Consider the following 9,699-nt stretch of genomic DNA (forward strand, 5'->3'; position numbering starts at 1 on the left):
TTAAAACAATGGGTAGGCAGCATTCAGAGCAACTTTGGTGCCATCTCACTTAGAATCAAGGAACATTAAATTTGAGTGACACTGATTAAACCAACTTTATGTTGTGTTGCTTCAAATTACAGATTTCTATGTAATAGCTCTCCTGGTACACTGTTTCAATTGCACTGATAGATGAATAAAATGATTAACAATAAGCTTGCACCCACTGACACACATCTTCTTTTGCATTATGTATATGTTTCAAATTGCTATTATTCATTTTGACAATCAGCAAGTACACTGGCACTTTCACAGCAAGAATACACTTTGCATCATCAGCATTAGCAACAGCATCAGTGCTCACACATGGACACGAAAATTGGGATCTTTGTTATTGAAGCAGCTCACCTGGTATCTAGAGATCTGAACCTGAGGTCTTATTTTCAATATGAATTATATTCGAGAAATCTTCACTGTCAATTTTCAAGTACTAGCACCTGCAGCTCAGATCTCCTGTTGTTTGCTAGAAAAAGCAAAGTGATTATAAATATATTCATTAACTGTGATTTCCTCAACTCCATATGATAGTTTCATTTTATTTTACAGTTATCACCATCATATTTGCAATGCAGCAAAGATGTTTTTTGTGTACAGAATTTTGCAGATATTTAGTTTTATTTTTCCTTTTTTCCCTAAACCCCCCAACGTCAGGTAGTGAGACAGTCCAGGACACAAACATTGCCATGGATATTGTCAATACTGTCACATTCAATCATGTGGAAAGTTCAGGAAGTATTTCTTACTCATTTTCTGTTCCCTTCCCCAAAACTGGTCAAACCTTTCATGAACGAGAAGTCAGAAGTCAATGTCAGATGCCACAGGGATTTAAACTCAAGTCAGAAATAATAATAATAATCCTTGTCTATGAAAGATAGGGGGTTGAAGGGTGCTGAGGACAAGGCAGGGCAGTGGAATTGAATGAACACCTTATTCAGAGAACCAATGCAGACTGTATAGATCAAATGACCTCCTTCTGTGCTGTAAATTTTAGTAATTCTATGATTTATTTGATATAATGCCTTATCAATGTGTCAAGGCATCTCAAAGCACTTAACCAAGTTTTACTGTGAAGTATAGTAACTGTGTATTTGTAAGCAAACACAGAAGGCAATTTGTGCACATAACAACCTCCCACAAATAGACAAGGTGAGTGACCAATTTGAATTGATTAAATATAGCAATACAATACAAAATGACATTTGTATAGTGCTTTTCACATCAGGAGGACGTCCCAAGGCTCTGGACAGTCAGGGATTTGGACCCGAGATGTGGGTTGGGATCGGGGAGAGTGAAGGTCAGGAGGGTGGCTGAAGTCTCGGTCGAAGAGGAAGATTTTGAGATGCACCTTGAAGGAGGCAAGGGAGGGAATGAGGGGAAGGGAATGTGGGATGGAGTTCCGTAGGGTGGGGGCAGGAAAGGCTGAAGGCCCAGCCACCTATGGTGAAGCAGACAGGGTGGGTGACATGGAGCAGGCCAGAGTTGCTAAGCAGAGGGAGGGGACAGGTTGATATGGGGTCAGCAGGTTGCAAAGGTAGGGAGGGGCAAGGCCGTGGAGGGCCTTGAAGGCGAGTACGAGGATTTGGAACTCTATCCTCTGGGGTATAGGGAGCCAGAGGAGCTGGGCGAGGATGCGGTTGATGGGGTCACGGAACCTGGTGTGGGAGAGGACACAAGCTGCAAAAACTTAATAATAATTATCCTTGCATTTGATAAAGCACTCATTACATCATCACAAATTCTCAAATCTCACATGATATACTGTAAAGAAGTTTTGGCTCATCTCTTGACACATCCTGACTGAGAGCATAGGCAGGTGGTCAAAACCAAACCCTTTTCGTCTGGCAAATAACACAATTAGTAACGACTTGATTTAAATATGGTGTTAGTCCTACAGCATAGCAGGTTTTAGTTATCCACTTAAATATTGACACTGTTTCTTCATGTGTAAACTGAGGGACCAAATGAACAACCCATGGATATAGTATTTTGGGAAGTACAGTTCTTCCATCATTACTCACCCATATTCCTTGATTATTAATATAACAATTGTCCTTTTTCCAACTAGACATTTCATCGGTAGAGGCTTGATACTGTAAAGTCCATACTTCATTTAGTCCAATTGAATTAAGACAATCGATATCCAAATAATCTTTTACAGTACACATCGGTACCATACTTGTATCATCTGATAACGCCGTTAATTTAGCTGTCGCATCAGCCAGCCTGTTCCCTTGAGAGACTGTGTCTGTGCCAGTGGTGTGTGCATTACACTTCACTACTGCTAATCTTGATGGCAAAAGAATAGCTTTCAGTAAATTAAAAATATGCTTCCCATTTTTAATAGGCGATCGGTAGAGGTGAGGAATCCTCTTTCTTCCCATAATCTGCCAAAATCATGACATACTCCAAAAGCGTATCTAGAGTCTGTATAAACATTTAAGGTTTTCCCTTCTGATAAAACACACGCTCTTGTTAATGCAAATATTTCTTCTATTTGCGCAGATGTATTAGTTGGTAACTTATTACTTTCTACGATCTCAAACTGTGTACATATAGCATAGGACGAGCATAACTTTCCATTTGGGTTGTAACAAGCTGATCCATGCATATACCACTCATTGTCTGCATTAGTCAGTGGGGAATCCTGTAAGTCAGGTCTTGGTTTTGTTTCTAGATAAATAACTTGTTCACAGTTATGTGGTTCTCCTTGCTGTTTCAATTGGTAATAATGTGGCTGGATTTAAGGTATTGCATCGCTTAATTGTCAGGTTAAAATTTGACAGTAAAACAACTTCATATTTGCTAGACCTAGTACTGGTTAACTGTTGAGTTGCATGTTTTAATAAACAAGCTTCCACTGCATGTGGAACATGCACCTCCATTGGGTGATTTAAAGTGAATATTTCTGCTTGTATAACAGCATAATATGTTGCGGCAACAGCTTTAAGGCATCCCGGTAAAGCACTAGCTACTGGGTCAAGTTTAGTTGAAATGTAAGCAATAGGTCGCTGTTTCCACAATGTCCTTGAGTTAGTACAGCATGTACAAATCCTCCCTTTTCATGTACAAATAAATGAGAAAGTTTCTTATAGTTTGGTAACCCTAGTGCTGGCGCACTCTGTAGTGCCAATTTTAAATCATCAAAAGCTTTATTTACTGTTTCTGTCCACGACAAAGACTCTGGTGATTCTGGATTAGATATGTCCAATAGTGGTCTGGATAATGTAGCACATTCTGAAATCCACTGTCTCCAATAATTAGCCATTCCCAAAAAATGTTTCATTTGCATGATTGTATTAAGCTTAGGTAAATTACAAATCCCTTGTATTCTTTTCTCACTAAGTGCTTTTGTAGCTTCACACAATTGGTGTGTGTCCCAAATAAGTTACAGTCGGACTTACCAATTGGAGTTTTTCCTTTGCGACTTTATGTCCTTTTTCTGCAAGGGCTTTCAATAAGATTTCAGTATCAATTTTACATCCTTCTTTTGTGGTTGATGCTATCAGTAAATCATCCACATATTGTGTTAAAGTTGACCCACCTGTTAATTTAACATTAGACAAGTCTTCTTTTAAACATTGTGAGAAAATTGTGGGACTCTCACAATATGCTTGATGTAATCTTGCCCAAGTGTACTGTTCTCCTTTATACGTAAATGCAAACAAATATTGAGACTCAACATGTATAGGGATTGAGAAAAATGCTGAACATAAATCGATTACTGAATAAAATTTTGTATCAGTTGGTATAGTAGTCAAAATAGTAGTTGGATTGGGCACAACAGGGCAGCAAAGTATTACAACGTCATTAATAGCTCTTAAATCTTGTACAAATCTCCAGCGCTTTCCATCTGCTTTTAAAATTGGCAGAATGGGCGTATTACATGGACTTTTATATTTAGTGAGGATTCCTTGTTCAAGTAAACTTTTAATTACATCCCGTATTCCTGCTTTAGCCTCTGGTTTTAGATGGTACTGAGGACAGTAAGGCATTGCCTTCTCAGGGTGAACTGTAATCTTGTATGGTTTGGCTGTGAGAATCTTACCGACATCGTTAGGATGAGTCGTCCATAATTCGTCTGGTATTTCATTCAACCATTGCGGCATTACTATGTTGGATGTTACTAAATTATTTAATTCAAATCTTGCTGCTGGCTCTACCGATTCAAATTTTATACGATATCAATCCATTTCTAGGTTGTATTCTAGTCCTTCATAAAGGGAAATATATGGTAACTTTTTGTTAAGTAATACCATATTTCCTAGCTCTTTAGCAGCAAATCCCTTTGTTACTTGTAATGTCAAATGTGGCGCACTGTTTTGTACAAGAAAATATTCCTGTTCTGCTGTAGGTAAGGTTATTGCGACTGCAATTCCCTGCTTTCCTCATAAATATATTTAGTTTTAAATGCAGTAGTAGTGTTAAGGTGCAATTTTAATTTGTATACTGTCTCATGAGTCACCGAGGTAAAATCGAAAAGAGCAGTACAATGCAAACTCGTTTTCCACGTTGTCAATTGTAAATCTTTCAAATATTGTATAAACTGCGGGTAAGCTTGTTTTCTTACTATACTCTCCAATTCTTTGGTAATTTGTTTTGATTCAATTAAATTCCATGCATAGTACCGTTGTGTACATCTCTCCATTAGTGAACACATATTACTGTATTCATTCTCAGGTATTTGTATAATTAAACCATCCGCTGTACAATTTATTATAGCTCCTAATTTACACAGCAAATCTCTTCCACACAGGTTAATTGGGAAATCTTCACTTACCAGAAAGGTGCGAATTTCATCAACTTTCTGTCCTCCCAATTGTCCTGTAACTTTAATACCTTTTGTCCTCAGGAGTAGCATAGGTTTTCCCGTTACTCCTACTACAGAGACAGGGGTCCTGTTGTCAATTTGAGTTGATCTTTTTAAAGCTGAAAAAGTAGCCCTTGTATCGACTAAAAGTTCTTCTGTTTTTCCTTCAATCTGTAATGTAATAATCGGTTCTTTGTTTTTAGTAGGACACCCCAATGGTAATAATTTCCCATCAGGGCTTACCTTATTTCTGGCTTGCCATGTATCATCCCCTTCCAGGAGAGGCATCAATTGCCCATTTGGTTGACAACCTGGTTGATAGGGGTGTTGCATAGAAAAACCCGTTTTTCTGCTTGGGCAATCTCTTGACCAATGTCCCATTTGGCCACAGTTAAAACATTGTGCATTCTGAGTCTGAGGTGGGTTAGTATTTACTTGTGGGTACAGTGGGTATTGGAACTGCGGACCTTGGGGCAGAGGCATTCCGTAATTTCCCTGATTCCACCTATCTTGAGGAGCTGCAGAACGAGGTTGCCATCCCAGTGGGAAGTGTCCGCGACCTCTGCCTCTTCCTCTGTTCATGCCTCTACCTCTCCCCCAGTACTGTTGCTGAGTGGGTCCAGAAGGCCCATTGTTGAGCCATCAGAAATTCTGCAGTTTTCTTTTCTAAAGCTTTAGAGTTTTTTTCCTTAAGTTGTTTTTGGCAATGTTTTAAAACTGGCAATACTTCATCAACCGTTTTTCCTTCCCATCCAATACAAATTAATTTAAATTTTTCCTGTAAACCAGGATGGCAATTTTGCACAAGTGCAGCAAACAAAAGATGATTGATTATTTTCCAAATCCGCTATTCCTGAATTTTCTTTAAAAATTGCTCTCAATCTACCCACAAAGTCCTCTATATCCTCTATCTGTCTTTTCTTTTCCTCTGTTTTACTTTCTTTACCTTCTTTACTTTCTTTATGTTGCATTTGCAACAGTAACTTCTCGGCATTCCCCCAAAATTTCTCCAGAGGCTGAGAAGCATTCCCTTGCTTACTTTTCTTTACACTTTCCTCATGCCTGCGTTCGCTTTCAGTCACCCAGTCATTAAATGCAGACATGTGAGCCTGCATATCATGCCTACATCTACACTTGCCAAAACAACCTCCCTTCAACAATGCTTTCGCTTCAAGCTTTAGTTTTAAATACCGCAGTCTGTCTCGGTTAAACGAGCCATCGGCTGGCCAACAGTGTATGTTCCCTTTTGTCCATTTCTCCCACATCTTAAGATACTTTACAGTCTCTTGTCCATAATTATTCAACATGAAGGCACAGGGCGTTCCCTTAGGACAGACCTCCAATTTGGATGAATTCTGACCCATTTTGTTAGTACTTATTACAAGTTTTTTTTTAAAAAATGCATAAACAAAAATCGAAACAATAATACACAAATTTTGTATCTTATACTTTAAAATGGCCTCGAACCTTTTATTTTCCTATACTTTAATTGCATGCTTTTCTTATACTTTAAATGGCCTCAAACCTTTTATTTTCTTATACTTTATTTTCTTATACTTTAAATTTTCATACGGGCCTCGAACCCTGGTTAATCCAATTACCTTAAGCGTACACTTTTCTGGCCAATTCGTTTCCTAGAACAGACTACAATTTAGACACTAGATGGTAGTGCCATCAACACCAGGAGCGGAACAAAATGGTCAAAACTGAGAGTAAACAATTTCAATGTAAGCAAAGGCTTACCGTTTGTATACCGCGGTGAAATTGTTCACTAACAATCCCTCCCTTAGTCGTCCGTTTCCCGAATGCTCATAGGCATATCATCTCGGTGGGACCTCCAAATTGTCGAACCCAGGATGTAGTCACTATAGCTAGGATTAAATGAACACTCACAAACAGAGTTAGCTCAAAAATATTGTTTATTTAATACTTGCAGCAAGGAGAGGGAAAGCGAGAGGCAATACAATAGCACGTCTCTCAGAAGAGTCGGTACTCTCCCTCTACCAATGGGGCAGTCCCATTAGTTTATATACATGATTATTTGCAATCACCTCATGCTTAACTCGTGTCTCAAACAATTCTTGCTGTTGATTGACAAGCAACATTCAATCATCACAAGCTTGATTATACATTTGCAGACAGTACAAGGACACTGGTTCTGCTCTAATTATCTGCACTGTTGCTCAAAACCAACTCTAATCTTATCATTGTCGAGACACTCTGTACTTCACGTGATTTAGTCCTTTTACATTCCCACACCATAAAGATGAAAAGCAGCAGCCTTCACACTGCAGGCTTACTTTAAAACAGGACCAGATATCATACAATCAATACACTTGACAGAAATTACCTGTGAAGCATTATGAGATGTTTCGACATCATAGGGGCTATATTAAATGCAAGTATTATATTATTACTCTGTAACTGCTTTTAAAAAAATTGCTTTCGAGTTTATTTTTCCCTTCATCCTGACTCATATCTATTAACACATTTATGTTTCAATTGTACTTTCGCATATACCTGAGCACTGATGTTCAGCAGTTTCAGATGGCAGAGAGCAGCTCGGAAATGCTTTGGCTCCTACTTCCAGAAAATGTGGCCTCAGAAGAAAACAAATGGAGCTTCAATGCACTAAAGAAAAACAAAGTCAAGCAGGTCTGCAGTGGAGCAGGCATTGGGACTGTGTCATTACTGCCATCATCCAACTGGAAAAATGATGTCAAACATTGTAGTTACAACTTGCTAAGCACACTAATTCACGCTTTAATCTGAAGGAAAAATAAAATGTTACATAGATAATAATAATAATAATAATCCTTGCATTTGATATAGCGCTTTTCACGTCGGGAGGACGTCCCAAAGCGCTTCACAGAATACACTGTAAAGTGAATTGACTGTATACTTTGTGGACGAAACGCGGCACCCAATTGCGCACAACAGTGTCCCACGAACAGTCGTGGATTCCATGACCAAATTTTTTTTAAGAGGTTATAACCACCCGAAAAGGGATCCAGCAATCACCTAACAAGCGGGTTTCTACTTACTGCTGGGTAAACAGAGGTGTGTAGAGTAAGGAAACTTGCCCAAAGTTTCGCCCTGCCCTTTTGCTTTTGTGTTGTTTATGGAGAGAGATGTTACCACAGGACAACAAGATGCTTTCTCATTCTGAGTATATTTTAGCTGTAGTTTGGTGAGGTGTGGTAAAGGTGCATCACCGTAAAAGTTTTGGTGCCACTTACTGTGTGTGGTGGTGCCTTTGCTTCTCCACTGTTAGCGTTAACAACAAGGTAGAAGCCAATGGGATAGTCCACCAATAACTGAGCAATGGATGGTCTCAACAAGGTCAATAACGTCATTATTATTATATTATAGGAGTATTATTATTATTATTATATTATTTGTATAACCAGCTGTGGTGTGTGGACTTTTCATCCAAAAATGGAGAAATAGAAAACCTGCTAAAGGCAATTTCAATTACGATCACAAGATGGCATTAAGAACCTTAAGGTTGGAAGATTTCACAGCATGTAAATTGGGAAAAACGCCTGGAACAAAGTTATGAGGAAGGTAAATGCACTTTCAAAGAAATGCACAAGTGGCAAGATTTGAGGAGTGTGAAAGTTCTGCTGTAATATTTTTGGATGAAGTATTGTGCTATGAAATATTGGAAAAGGATTTCAAATGGCTCCATGATGTCAGAATAAAAATGCCCATTTAGGTACTTTAAATGGACTTTAAAGATTCCATGGCACAATTTGAAATGAGAAGGGAGTTTTCTCCTTGGGTCCGGGCCAACAGTTTCCCCAAATAAAATTTCATGGTTCTTTGTGGGACATTGCTGCATACAAATTGGATGCCCTGTTCGCCTACAAAATAATACAACAACAACTTGCATTTATATAACACCCTTCACACAGGGTAGCAGCCTGGAGCGCTTAATACTTAATAATACTTCCAGTTGATAGAGCCTTTTTGAGTCGGGAGGACAACTTATAGCACTTCACACGATACACTGTAAAGTGGAGTGACTGTATTTAGTAGGCGAATACTCATAGTCACTACACTTTATAGTAAATCCTATAATATATTTCGCACACCAGGATCTCTACATACATTATCAGCTTATGAAGAACTGTGACCATAATATTGTACCTTTGAACTTTAGAAAACAACTACTCACATATGCGTGCCTTTCATGGAGAATAGACACCTAGAGCACTTATACTGAAGGCTTTCTCAAGTGCTGTGGAATTTTATGTAGTCATGGTGAAGTGATTTGCAATGTGCAGGTGGTGGCTGTGAGGCCTCAGTGCTGTATTTTCATAAGCACACAAAATGCATGTAGTGCACGTCAGTACGCATTGATATGCTGGCACGCTTCAAAAATAATGTAAGTAATTGGGTTAAATGGGCACGTCTTGACTGCCATAATAATTCCTACACCTGTGTTTCCCTGTCAGTAATTAATTTTGATAAGCTAAATTGGTATATAATAACTGTAGTCAATGAAAAACAGGTGGCAGCTTCCAACCTAGAAGTGCTCATAGGACCGGAGGAAGCTTGGTCTCTCTCTCCTGGACCCTTTCTCCAGGTAGCAAAGAGAAGGGAGAGTTCTCCTTGTGTCCAAGCCAACAGTTTCCCCAGATAAGTGGGGGTGGGGGGAATGCCAAGTTGGGGAATGCCAAGTTGGGGAGTGCAGTAGGCACCAATGGTAATCTCAATTCTGTTTGTCATTAGAACACATAGTATATAGGGCTGTTGTGAGCATAAAATTGGATGTGCAGACGACATAAAAGAATTATAGGAAAAATTGTTGTGGATGTTTATATTTTGCAACATTCCTTTTCGTTTCT

General features: G+C 38.8%; 1 long non-coding RNA gene across 1 annotated transcript; it reads right to left on the minus strand.

The window, feature by feature from the left end:
• Nucleotides 1–393: 393 nt before the first annotated feature.
• LOC103187359 lies at nucleotides 394–6,693 on the minus strand. Its single transcript, XR_488885.2, has 3 exons — nucleotides 6,590–6,693; nucleotides 4,817–5,017; nucleotides 394–502 (listed from the first exon to the last, which is right to left on the minus strand). It is a non-coding gene; the product is annotated as an uncharacterized LOC103187359 (long non-coding RNA).
• Nucleotides 6,694–9,699: the final 3,006 nt, after the last annotated feature.

Source organism: Callorhinchus milii, unplaced genomic scaffold (genome assembly GCF_018977255.1).
Source record: "Callorhinchus milii isolate IMCB2004 unplaced genomic scaffold, IMCB_Cmil_1.0 Scaffold1, whole genome shotgun sequence".
In the NCBI taxonomy this organism is placed as follows: domain Eukaryota; kingdom Metazoa; phylum Chordata; class Chondrichthyes; order Chimaeriformes; family Callorhinchidae; genus Callorhinchus; species Callorhinchus milii.